This window comes from Tyto alba, unplaced genomic scaffold (genome assembly GCF_018691265.1).
Source record: "Tyto alba isolate M040663 unplaced genomic scaffold, T.alba_DEE_v4.0 Super-Scaffold_6, whole genome shotgun sequence".
Classification (NCBI taxonomy): domain Eukaryota; kingdom Metazoa; phylum Chordata; class Aves; order Strigiformes; family Tytonidae; genus Tyto; species Tyto alba.
This window is the reverse complement of record NW_024881327.1, coordinates 31,185,795-31,199,163: the sequence shown is the minus strand read 5'-3', so window position 1 is coordinate 31,199,163 and position 13,369 is coordinate 31,185,795. Positions and strand designations below refer to the sequence as shown.

At 38.7% G+C, this 13,369-nt stretch overlaps 1 protein-coding gene across 3 annotated transcripts in view; it reads left to right on the top strand.

Annotated features, from left to right (window-relative positions):
- CUNH4orf19 (chromosome unknown C4orf19 homolog) overlaps positions 1 to 13,369 on the top strand; it is a 45,075-nt gene that overhangs the window by 13,480 nt on the left and 18,226 nt on the right. The window contains exons 2-5 of one of the 3 annotated variants that reach the window (XM_032999292.2): positions 6,047 to 6,183; positions 6,889 to 6,938; positions 9,492 to 9,582; positions 12,422 to 12,476. The gene's annotated coding sequence lies outside the window, so the exon portion shown is untranslated. Of the gene's footprint in view, positions 1 to 6,046; positions 6,184 to 6,888; positions 6,939 to 9,491; positions 9,583 to 10,581; positions 10,640 to 12,421; positions 12,477 to 13,369 lie in introns of those variants that run through there. The other 2 variants (XM_032999291.2, XM_032999293.2) reach the window with 2 other exon arrangements.

The following is a 13,369-nucleotide window of genomic DNA, read 5'->3' as shown; positions in this document are numbered from 1 at the left end:
AGAACTTTTGTTTATTTCAAAGGCTTGGAACCTAGAACCATCACTCCATAATCTTATCCAAATGTTGATGTCGTCAATGCATTTTAAAGCAGCTTTTAATTAAGTTAAATCAAAACAGATGCTGCTGAAGAAATGCCCAGTAAGAATCTCTATTTCTAGATAAAACTGCTTTAAATGCATAACTAATTCTGATAATTGTGGGATGTGATGCACTCAACTGAGTTTATAGGTGTTTAGTGACAGGTTTGTACCATTTAATATATCACTGTGAGCAGTCAGCACAAAGATAATGATATAAATACAGAAGAGTGGGCCTATAACCTCCACTTCTAATTGAACAAGTATATAAATTGCCTAAGTCACACCCTTAGCATTTGCTCTGGGCTGCAACAGCATTTACTTTCCTTCTAAAAACTTTCGTCTACCCAAATCAAAAAAGTCATTTTTCAGTTTTCTTAGCTCAGATGAGCATATACACAAGGCAACCGTTCAGGGAGCATTTTCTATATTTAAACTCTGTCAATTAATGGTGCGGTAACTCAAGTCCCATGCAGGCCATAACATGATCTCAAGAAAGTTAAATTCTATCAGTGTGGAAATCTGTATCAGAAAGAGAAGGTCAGTCAAACTGAATTGCAGTAGCTTGTCTGAGAAACACCTTTGCACCCACTTTGAAAGGGCATTACAGACCACATTAGGGAAATGTTTTCATTTGCAAAATCTTCTTTATTACAGCTTGCTTTGCTGAGAAGACTTTCAAAATCTTTATTTTTGCTACTGCCTGTTTTGCTCAGATGACTCACTGCTGATACACCTTCCTGAGCCTTTATTTGGCTGCAGGATTAAAATATTGCTAGCATTAAAGCTAGAACTTTCAAATGGACCAGGAGAAGCTAGCTTCAGTGGGATTTCATGTGCCTTTTAGGCCCTTATGTGCACATTAAGGTTTATCAAAAATGCCAGTTTCTCACCCAGAGGATCTACCCTACTGCAATCTGGTCTTGTTCTGTTTCATGCATCATGCTGCCTGAACAGATAGCAGGAGAAAAGGGTAGACCTGTTGACTACTTCAGCAATGGGGCTTTCTGGCCTTTGGGGACAGCTTTACACCTCCTTCAAACAAGTTGAACAACTTCAAGAAAAGCAATAAGCCCCAAGTAAATGTCATAATAACACTTCACCTCACTGACATCAGCTCCAGCCTTGGCTCTCCAGCAGTAGGTGCTCCAGGGGAGATGCAGATACCAGGAAGCTGTCAGCCAAACTCCCTGGACTGCAACCCCCATCCCCTAGATTTGACAGGGGTGTTCACACTGTGGGTGCAACTATTTCATAACAAATTGCAAAACATATATATTTAATTTTGAGAATATATGGGTTACACTGATTACTGATGTGAGATGAGTTACATAAACGTACGCCAACTATAAAGTAAGGGCCCATCCTTTTGTTCACTCAATATCATAATTCCTAAACAAGAAGAAACCTGGCTGCACAATCTCAACAAAAACTAATTTTTAAAAGGAGGAGGTACCCTACCAACACCAGGAGAAAGAAGCAGCAGCTACTGTGACTCTCTTATCTTTCTAACTAGAGGAATGTGCACTATTAAAAACTAACTTTGATAGTGTAGAGCTTTCCACACACTAACCATAGCAATTGGGAATATATATAGAGAGGAATATATACATACATATGCACACAACTAAAGTGATGGGGAAAATGTGCTCCCAAGCCTGTGTTTGTTAGCATAGAATATTCAAAATGTCGTCTGAAGCACCTCTATTCCACAGTGGTTTATTCTTTAATTGCGTCCGTGTAATATTCACACAATTATAAACTATAATGAACAAGTCCCATTCTGATGTTGGGGCCTTAAAGGCTGTAAATGTTATCATAGAATCAAAGAACGGTTTGGATTGGAAGGGACCTTAAAGACCATCCAGCTCCAGCCCCCTGCCATAGGCAGAGACACCTGCCACCAGACCAGGTTGCTCAAAGCCCCATCCAGCCTGGCCTTGAACCCTGCCAGGGAGGGGGCAGCCACAGCTGCTCTGGGCAACCTGTGCCACTGGCTCACCTCCCTCATAGGAAATAATTTCTTCCTTATATCTCATCTAAATCTATCCTCTTCCATCTTAAAACTGTTACCCCTTGTCCTATCCCTACACTCCCTGATAAAGAGTCCCTCCCCATCTTTCCTGTAGCCCCCTTGAAGTACTGAAAGGCCACTGTAAGTTCTCCCCAGAGCCTTCTCTTCTCCAGGCTGAACAGACCCAACTTTCTCATTCTGTCCTCAGAGGAGAGGTGCTCCAGCCCCCTGATCATCTTCATGGCCTCCTCTGGACCTACCCAAACAGGTCTGTGTCCTTCCTATGCTGGGGGCCCCAAAGCTGGACACAGTGCTCCAGGGGGGCTCTCACAAGGGCTGAGTAGAGGGGGAGAATCACCTCCCTTGGCCTGCTGGCCACACCTCTCTTGATCCAGCCCAGGGTATGGCTGGCTTTCTGGTCTGCGAGTGCATATTGCTGGCTCATAGTCAGTTTTTGATCCACCAGTACCCCCAAGTCTTTCTCTGTAGGGCTGTTCTTATTTCACTCATCGCCCAGCCTGTATTTGTGCATGGGATTGCCCTCAACCCATGTGCAGGATCTTGCACTTGGCCTTGTTGAACTTCATGAGGTTTGCACAAGCCCACCTCTCAGGCCTGCCAAGGTCCCTCTGGATGGCATCCCTGCCCTCCAGCTTGTCGACTGCCCCACACAGCTTGGTGTTGTCAGCAAACTTGCTGAGGGTGCATTCAATCCCACTGTCCATGTCTCCAACAAAGATGTTATCCAAATATGTAAGCGAATGCTAAGTACATTAGGATTCTTTCAACCACATATCTATGTAATGACAATTATTTCAAATGTTGCAATAGAAGAGTCATGTTCAACTAATTATAGCTCAGAATAGTTTGCTACTACATTTATTCAAAAAGAAATACTGTTCTTCTAAGTTCCTCAATTTTCATAGCCTTCAGCAAAATACATTTCTTACCTCTATTAGCACAATCTTTACTGTTAAGCCATTTATATAAATTAGTTTTTGACTGAATTGCTAATCTTCTAACTGACAAGATTATAGATGTAATGTGTTTCCTCAGGGGATTTTTCTACTTACAGAATCAGTCTGCAATCTTCTCACTGTCTAAATTATAGCCCACGATTTAATGTCATTCATTTCCACATCCTCAAAAACATGAATGGCGGGAAATCACATTTCTACAGGTGGTTTCCCATGGCTCTTTGCCAACAGAAAAGCTTATGAGTTTATGACAATGTGTAACGCTCTTCAGAAACCTTCACAGTTTTTGTAGCTAAATGATGTTGCTTTGTCACCACTGCCTGAAAATAGTCAGAGACTGGGAGATGACTGGGTGTCTGGAGATACTGCTTACAGAGCCAGGTCCTAAGCAAGATAGCTGCAAGCCAGATAAAAGCTGTCAAGACTGGCTAATCACATGGATACACCCGCATCAGCTAGTGCATGCCACATCAGACAGTTTTAATGAAAAAGGTAGTGGAAGGAGAAGACATTCACAGCACACACATGTCCCTTCCCTTCCACCAGTAAATACATGATTTGTTGTAAGAGTATAGACAGCACAAGCTCCTTGGTAAGTGTAAGCAAGGAAAAGATCCATAACAGGTCTGCAGAGAGGGGCTGCAGGGAGAGGAGTATCAGGGAAATAGTGTGAGGTCAGGCTTACAGCACGTCCTTGGCTCAGTCCAGCTGTAAGTCACCTCTTACTGTTAAGTAACACCACAGCATTACAGCCAGGCACTGAGCCTCAGTGTTTTCCTGTACAGCACAAAAAGGCTGAAAACAAGCCTTTTCCCCAGTGCATCCCAGTGAAGCTCCTGACACAATGCAGAGACAGGTTGAACAGGTAAAAGCAGAGCATGACTTGCAGATAATGCCCTGCCTTTAATTTGTCAGATTCTTCAGCAATCAAGCAATAAAATAACACAGAGCTAAGTCTAACACTCAAGTACAATTGATTCATGGTCCAGTTTTTACCAAGCTTAAGGACCACAAAAGTTTCTTCCCCATGGAGGAAGGCCCACTGCCATGGAGAAGACATGGTAGAATATGCATCAATGAAGGCTAAACTGCAATAAATTTCAGTTCACATTAATTCATGCTGTGAAACCTAGTCAAAAACAGTAGAAGAAATTAAGCCTCTTCCACCTTCCTTATGCTCAAAATGGCCTTCTTCAATAATGAGATGAGGCCAACAGCTGGGGATGATGATTTACTTTTTCAGCCATCCCAGTGTAAAACCCCAGAACTTGCATCCTAGCCTTTATACAAAGCTGTGCTAATGAAATCAGCTGATGAAGTTTTTTTACATGATAAAATGCTGCCAAGTATAGCTTTAATAAGAATTTATTAAATTATTAAAGTCTTTGGACTAAAGCTGTTATATATAGGTGAGAAATCTAAAATATTTATTCTACAGTTAAACGAAAAAATCTTATAACAAACACAGAGACCTAGCGCACCAGTCGCCCTGTGTCTGGCATTCTTTGTGAATATTTCCCAGAATTACCAGTGCCAGTGTCTGGCCAGTACATCTATAAGTGTGTTTAAATATTTAATCTTAGAGAAGAAGCAGCATTTTTTGACTGATATTTGTTTTGGATGTTTTTGTTTTGGCATGAGTCTTTAAAAAGCAAGGATCATGGATCTTGTCAGGATATGAGCATGACAGAGAAAGGAACAGAGGTCTGAGGACTTTGCCCGATTAAAATGTGCAGTAGCTTGCACTCTTAACAGTCACTCTGAATCTTAAGTTGCAGATAAATATTCATAAATGCACTCACCACAGATCTGGTAATATTGTTCTAAAATTTAGAGGCCCAATTCTCCTTAAATCCCCAGATAGGTCCTGCCAAAATCTCTACACAACAAACAAACAAAAAAAAGAGCTAGAACTGATACTGTTAGTACATCACAGGGCTCAAGCAGTCAGGAGAGTGGATGACATTCTGCACCTAAAGTTTCCAGAATGCTCTCACACTTGTAGACAACACAGGCAACATAAAGCAACATTCAAACATTTTTTCAGTATTATCAAACCTATTTTTCAGTATTTGAATAAAGCACCACTGTTTTCCAATTTACTTAGAGGATAGCTCCACATCTCAGAGACTTCCATGCTAACCAAAAAGACCCATCCATATAGAAGAGCTCAAATAATGCTCTCAATAAGTCCTTCTTCTAAAAAATCAGCTGCTTTTCTCAATATACATTTTTCAAAGTCCTCTAGATGTCTAGACAGTGAAATCCTACACTGCATTGTAAGACCATCTTGTCGTATAATATAAATACCAGGGAACATTCAGTCAGATCAAAAAAGGGACTAGTTCAGAATGGAGCAAGCAACATTCTTCCACCAGCATAACTAGTCTGGGCAATTGCTAGCTATAAATTTGTTACCAAGGCAAAGAGTGCAATGAGATTTCCATAGAAAACAAAAATATCCAGCATCACAACAGTGAACATGACAAAATCAAATATGTTTTAAGAAGTTAAAATTCTTATGAGAATATAAGTCTTCAAACTCAGAGACTTAAGCCATGTTTGATGTGATGTAAAAATTACATAATACCAGCTCCCCAAGTGGTGGCTGCACTATTTCTTCTGAGGTATCTGATGCTGACTAAAGAGATGGACTGAGGTCTGATCCAGCCTGACAGTTTCTGTCTCTCTTAACACATAAGGTGGAATTAAAAATACAAGAAAAATCAAACAATGCAGAGATACTCCTGATGTTCCACTGCAGGGATAGTTTTAAAAAGAATAAGCTTTTTTCCTCTTTTTTTTAAAAAAAAAAAAAAAAAAAAAAAACAGTGGCAGGATAAATCTACTTGATTTTTTTTTCCATGTTATAATTAAATTTCCTATCATGAAAAACAGATAAAAACCACTCTTTTTGTTTTCCCCTAGAGTTTTCTGTACCAGCCATTATTAATGCCTGTGTTGAACAAAACTCTAGGTGGAACCAAGAAAACCGGAGCTAACCTGCTGCTCCTTTGTGGCTCTGATGTGGTTGCCCAAAGAGCAAGGATTTGTTGCAGTCACTGGCTTGCCACCTGCCTGAGGCATTCAACTGTATCTAGCACAATGATGCTGGTAAGCATTCATGAGTAAATACACAATAACATTTGTATGTTTACAGCATCTGTGAAAGGTGTGGGTAGGGCGATTTCTCTACTGTGTGTTTCCAGAGAAAGTCAAACCCATTAATTAAATTCATGCTCTTGTCCTGCTTCAAAAGGAAAAACAGAGCTGATGATTTATGGACACTGACAGTTGCAGGAATCAGGAGCTGGTTTTGCTCACTCCCTCCCCTTAATTAATTTTTAAGCATCTGGGTAGGTTGATTTCTCAGATTCTGATCATATGAAAAGCTGCATATCCTCAATTTCTACAAAGAAAGAAAATGAAGCTACTCCATGCAGAGTACTGTCTGTTAGACTGTCATGGTTTCTCAATGCTCACTGAATAGTGTCTACAGGAATTGGGTACCTGAACATCTCTGTGTCCAAGCAGTTTGCAGGATGGAGCTGTAAAAGGCCCCACTCATAAGACATTCCTTATCTAGGCATTATATTACTTGTCCTGATGACAAAAACTTTAAAATGAGAAAGCAGTACTTGAGAAACAGTGTAACCTACTGCAACAAATAATTATCTTTTTAACAACAGACTCGGGAAAATTGCCACAAATACCTTTTTCTAGAGGGCATATAAATGTCTCTGTATTGCCATAGCACATACTCATATATGCAAATAGCAATATACAGCAACACACCAGTATGTTCTTTTCTTCTTCTAGGTTCTTTAAACAGAAGACAGATTGATAGCATTTTGGGCTGAAATCTAGAGGTAAGCAATCAGAACACGTTTAACACCCAAGCTGAGAACAGGAAACTTTTACTGAAGTGGAAAATTTCGGATGCTGAACTTCCACCTTAGCTTCTGGGAAATTTTTACTAATAAAGAACTATACAAACATAGACAGAGTATATTGACGCCCCAACACCTGCCCAGCAGAGCCATATGCTGCTTCTGCAGACACTGCCAATAAAGATCAAAGCTTCCTATGCATTAATGAGCAAATTCTGGTTGTTATATGTTTCATATCGTGCTGTAGACCTATATTGACCTCTACAGACTGTAAGTTTGGGCCAGATGAACTGTGGAGCTCCCTTTCAATAGATTATTTTATAATTCTGTATGACAACTCATAAAACATAAGACAAACTTATTTTGTTGTGATTCATAGTGCAGGCAGCAGAAAGCCTGCTAAGAACAAGAATACCACCATCTAAAACAGCTCATGGTCACTAGTTGCCAGGAAGAAAGTAGCCATCATGATCTACAATAGAAAGTAGCCATCATGGAACAAGCAGAACATAAAAATATCTCTTTCCGACAGTGACCCAAAGGGGCCTCACTAAAAGACAACTATAGCTAAGAACCTGTATCTAGACACAAATGGGCAGGTGATAATGGAATGCAAGATCAACTAAATGGACAGCGCTATTGTAAGATGCCTTAGCTAATGGAAAGGTGGTAATTCTCCAGAAATCCCTTGTACATATTTGAATATATCACCTTTTACAATCTAACATGCCAGAGGTTTATGACACCTTCAATTTATGGCAAAATGAGCAAAATTCAGCTCACACAGGTGCAAACTGGAAGTTCAGCCCATGTACCCAGAAACTGGCAAGACCACTGAGCTCTTCCAGATAATTACAGCCTATTTTCAGCTGTGGATCAAGACCTCCCCTTTTATTCAGCTTAATTTTACCACTCAGGAAATAACCTGTGCCTTTTCAGTTACAGATCAGGCTCTCCACAAATCAGGGAGATTGGTCAGCTCTCAAAGAATTGTTAAGCAGTGTTCAGTGAAATGTTAACTGGTACATGGTATCTCAGTTACCTGCTTATGTTCTTCACGTTTTTAGTGACAAGTTTGGTATTTACGAGGAGTGTAATGACAGAATTCAAGAACTAACATACTGATAAATATATTAAAAGTCTTGGAAAACTTTTTGAATCCAGGAAAGACTGAAAGAATAACCTCAAAATTATTATATGTCTTATGTACTTTTCATAAAGAAAACTTTATTCATTTCTCTTCCTCCTCAATTCCCCTAGTAAACCAAGAGAGTTATAGTTACCTACATTTTTACTTCTCTTCAACCCTACAGAGCCTAGGGGAGAAGTATGCAGTTTTAGAGTTGAAAGATTACTTCTTCACTCCAAGCATTCACAGAAAGAATTTAAGATTTTCAAATTCAGCTTTGTTTTGACAAAACTTCCCCATTTCATGACCTTGCAACAGAACCTTAACTTTGATTCCACTCCTAGCAAGGTCAATCACAGTTTTACTATCAACATGCAGTGGGCCTACATCTTACACATTATTCCTCATATAAAATGCATCTCAGCCTGCCCTGCACAAAGAGCACTTTAATACAACCATGTGTAAACAATTACAGTGAAACACATGAGCAGCAACACAAAGAATACATGGAAATCAGAGGTTTGTTCCACTGAAATTTGAATTGAGATGAAGAGTTGAACTGATCAAAAAGACCCCCAAAAAACCTACTGCACAACAGAGTTTGCAGCAGAGAAAGTATTTGAACAATACTACAAAAACATGCATGGGGGTAGGGTCAAGGCTATTGGGGAAGGGAAGGAGACTGTGAGGGGAATGCAAACCTCAGGGCATAAATTAAAGCCACTGTTGATAGCTGAACATTTTCTGAAACTGTCGGGGACAGCATGGAATTCTAATACATTTGGCCAACAAAGGAATACAAGTAATGTCTACAACCAACTGATCTTCAGATCAGCTTGTAAGACTAAGCTATGAATTCTGGAAAGAAAGAGTTAAACCCTGTATTGTTTGAGTAAAACATATGTCAGTTATTTTCCATCCTTAGAGTGAGGGAGGCTCTTCTCTTATGAAAAGTGCTGGTCGACTTCACACATTATACAACAGAGAAACTGTGTATGGGGCTTGAAAAACTTAGGGTCCTGCTCCCTTAGGAACTCCCACAGTAGGTGGATCAGAGCAACAACTGTCCAGCCTGCACAGAGAAAGTGATACCCCATGCACACTTCAAATGGAGGACAAATACAATGTCAAAAAAACAAAAATCTAGAAAGGGATTCAACAGCAGCACTAGAGGGTAAATACAGAAATAACTGCTCAGTGTCCAAAAGGTTAATTTTGTCCAGCACACAACACACCCAGGGTCTGAAGCATACCCATAGTCTATGCCAAAGCAGGCTTAGGGTATTGTATTTAAATTTTGACTATATGACTTTGAGATAGCATGTTTTTCAGCAACTAAATGAAATGGAAAATGCAAACAGGAGCTTCTTTCTGAGAGCCTAATGATTTTGTTTAAATTCCAGGTTATTTTGGAATGTGAAAACTACTTACTGCTTGGATCCATGACAACCATGTAGATACTGTTCATTCAATTTAACAATCTACACCAACATGGTAAGCCATATACCAAAGACTGGGTCTAAGGTCACTTGTAGTTGTGTTGTGCAATAAGTTGGGAGTGACTAGGCGTGTAAGGCTCCATGTTTCTGTCTCAAAAAAAGTAATGTAAAAAGTATTAAACAACATAAGCAAGTAGGATGTGGCAACATTCCTTGATTTACAAACACTGTTTTACACACCAGACAAGTATTAAGTTTCCCAGAATATCTCAAAAGGAATGTTGCTAAGCAAAGATGATGGTAAAGAATATTTAATCAAGATGTCTGAGTGTAATTTGCAGGACTAACAGCCGTGTTCCAAAGTATCACCAAGCAGAAGAGGAAAAAGCTCCAAGTACAATGAAAAGGGGATATTTTTAACTCAAGTTTGTGTACAAATATAGAACGGTTTATGCCTGATCGTGTCTGACACAGAGAAAACTAACTAATTGTTCAACTGGAAGCCAGCTTCTACACATATTCTTCTGTTAAATATCCAGCATTTTTGACTGAATCTTCGACACTCATTTTAACATTCTAGGCAAACAATTTCACTAAATCATTGGTTTTTATTTTCCTTAAAGAAAAAAACACACTCTACTTTTGGGTCAAAAGTCAGTCACACACATCAGACAGAAATTCACAGTGAAATCAGTTATCACTTGACATGATATAATGGATAAGCTTACAACTTACCAACAGCTATGACTCCCATTAGCTCTCCTTTTTAGCATTTTCATTTTAAATTTCCATGGAATTATTGAAATATATTTCCTAGAAGATTTAAAATAAACAAACAATCCCCAATTATAAATTAAAAGAAAACTCTATAGCTAACCTTCTACTTCCAAATTTGTTAAACAAACAAACGCAATTCACAGGAGATAAGAACACACAGTAAGGTTTAATCAAGCTGGCTACATCTTTTTGCATTTGTTAAATAAACTCTGCATCCTTTCAACATAGGGCAAGAGGCTGTGGATTTTATTCTTCATTTTACTTTCACTGTACATACAAGCGTTTAAGTCATGGCTGATACAAAACAAATAAGGACATCAAGACAGAATTACACAGTAAGTAAGATAAATTAGAGATTGGAACAAAAATTAAATGAAAGGATCTGTTTGGTAATTAATAATGACAGCTATATCAAATAAGAATGAAATTAAGGTAAAAAGAGACACAAGACAATCCCAGTAAAAGGTTGCATAAAAATAGGATCACACAATGACTCATTCTTCATAAGCTTTATTATTTACTCCACCTAAAGTACTGACAGCACCTTTACCAGATGCACAGAAACATTCTCAACCCTTTGCAACAGTATAATATTGAATAGGGCTATAAATCTATAAAGTGCTGCACAAACATTAAGCTTTGAGAAGGATATGAAATGGTAGCATACAAGACAAATTAAGTGACTTGCTGTAAGACAAACAGAGCAATGCCATGAAACAAGGGTTCCAAAGTTCTCCTTAGCAATAAGTCACATCAGATATCTGGGCCACTTCAATTTGCATTTAGTTTTTAGTCAAACTTCAGGTTTTTAATAGAAAATCTTCTAAACATCACCTACGGGTTTGACACTATGCATTGTTGTCTTCCTGACTTTGCAAGCCAGTGGCAACCCTGAAACTACCTATACAGCCAAGGGTACTTTCCAAACCTGAAAGCTAGCAGTGAAATTTTATGAGAACATTTCGGTTTACCCATAAGTTCTGAAAAGTATAATTGCAAGGAATATGGATGCAAAGACAGTGTAGCAAAACCACAGCAACGGTAATGACCATGAAATTGCCTCGTACTGTCCCTCCCCAGCCACATTACCTATGGATACTGAATTCAGGAATGAACTGCCTTGGCTTAGATCCTAGGAGAGTTCTGCTGAAAGGGATCTCAAGGCCAGTAAAAACCTCACTCTCTTACAAGAGAAGCCTTGCAGGTTTCAAGAATGGTGCAAGCACAACTCTATCTGCATTTGTGTCTTGTAAGCTGCACTGAGATTTTTCAAGTTACTGCCACTCAAGCAGAGAGATGCTGAGAGTGAAAGAAAAGTAGATAGCCCAAATTCTAAAATCCACAGCAAAATACATTGCTCATTTCACAGAAATGAGCTTCACTTGGTGATTAATATTCATTACAGGTTTGCATGCACACACAGATCCACATGGGCATATGCCCACATTCCACTCACTACAAGAAATACAGAAAATATTATTATTCTTAAAGGAAAAAAAGCATCTGTATTGTTTCATTCTAATGCTATCATTATCTCATTAATGATATCTGTCTCTCTGTAAATTATTAACGGAAACATTTTGCTGAATTTTCCATTTAGCCTAGAGCTCTTGTATCTGAAAGAACAATAGCTTTACTGATACCTAGAATATTACTGCAATGCGAGAGGCATTTCTTAAACTTAAAAGTTTGTGAAAATCTGAAGGAGAAAGTTCTGACAAGCATGCAGTAAAAGTAAAATTTCAGCTGATACTATAAATACCCTGGCTTTTAACAAATAAAAAAATAAATCACATAATACTACATATTTGAAAGTTTTCTAATTTTATTGTTGTTGTTTAAGGTATAAACATTTCACATGAGTCCTAATCCACTGTAGCAGGCAAGCTCATGCTCACTTTAAGCAGGTTAGCATTCCAGTTCAGCTCAAGGGGATGAGCATACTACTCAAGTGATTTGTTTGATCATTGTCTAAATTAAAAATTCACAATGGCACAAAGAGGAGGTTGTTGTATTTCCACATTGTTTCCAGCAGACAGCCTACACCTCACAGTATCCTTCTTACTTGTGTGGGCACATGAAGAAGCCACTTGCTAAGTGGTGTTTTACTATTGCAGGATCAAGATATTTGAACCAAACCTTTCAAGCAGTCAATGGAGTACAATCTAAAAGGTAGGATTTCTTTTTTTTTTCCATTTTTCTTGTGTAGGTTTAAAACTTACTGGCCATTCACTACTGTAACTTCAGCACTCCACAACAGAGAATATCACTGGATTATTTTCCTCTCTGTGGTACTCCACCATATTTTCTAATGATGATGTCACACAAATAGCATAAAATGTTACTGGTGACTGAACAGGTTCTGAACTGTGTTTCTTTCCAACACCTAATATTTCTGATGTAACAAATAAAAGCTTCCCAGTTTTAACTCCGAAATTTAAAAAAAGATACTTCAAAGAATAAAGAAATACAGAGTTGACTCATTTTCAGTGAGTTAATACTGGTGAAAAATGGCAGGAGAAAATGTGGAAATGCAGGCAAATGGTACAGCAAGAACAAGCTAAGGCAAGGGGGGAAAGAAAGGAGAATCTAAGGAGAACAAATTGGAAAACATAAGGATCGATTTGGCTGGAGAGGGAGAGCACGCTGATTTCTAACATTTCCCTTAAAGGGCTGCAGGTTATTCCATCGAATGGTCAAATGCAATATCCTGACTATTTTAAGAAAGCTCCTTGATCTATTTGTTTGTTTCTTTTACAGAAGAGAATCATTGACTCATACTAACTGCTTACAGCTTTATCCAATTTTCTTTGTATTAAGAGAGGCTGATGTTCTGAGCAGTACACCACCACAGTACCTGCCACTAGCAATATTTTGGATGATGTAAACAAATCAGAAGCATTTGAAATATTTAGGGCAAGATGATTTTTGGGGACACAGAGCTACAATTGAATACCACAGCTGAGATCACATATCCTACCTGGCCTCAATGCTGCCTAAAAGCATATATACAAAAAACTCCAATACTTATTTGAAGCAATCTCCGTAGACATTTGAGCCTACTT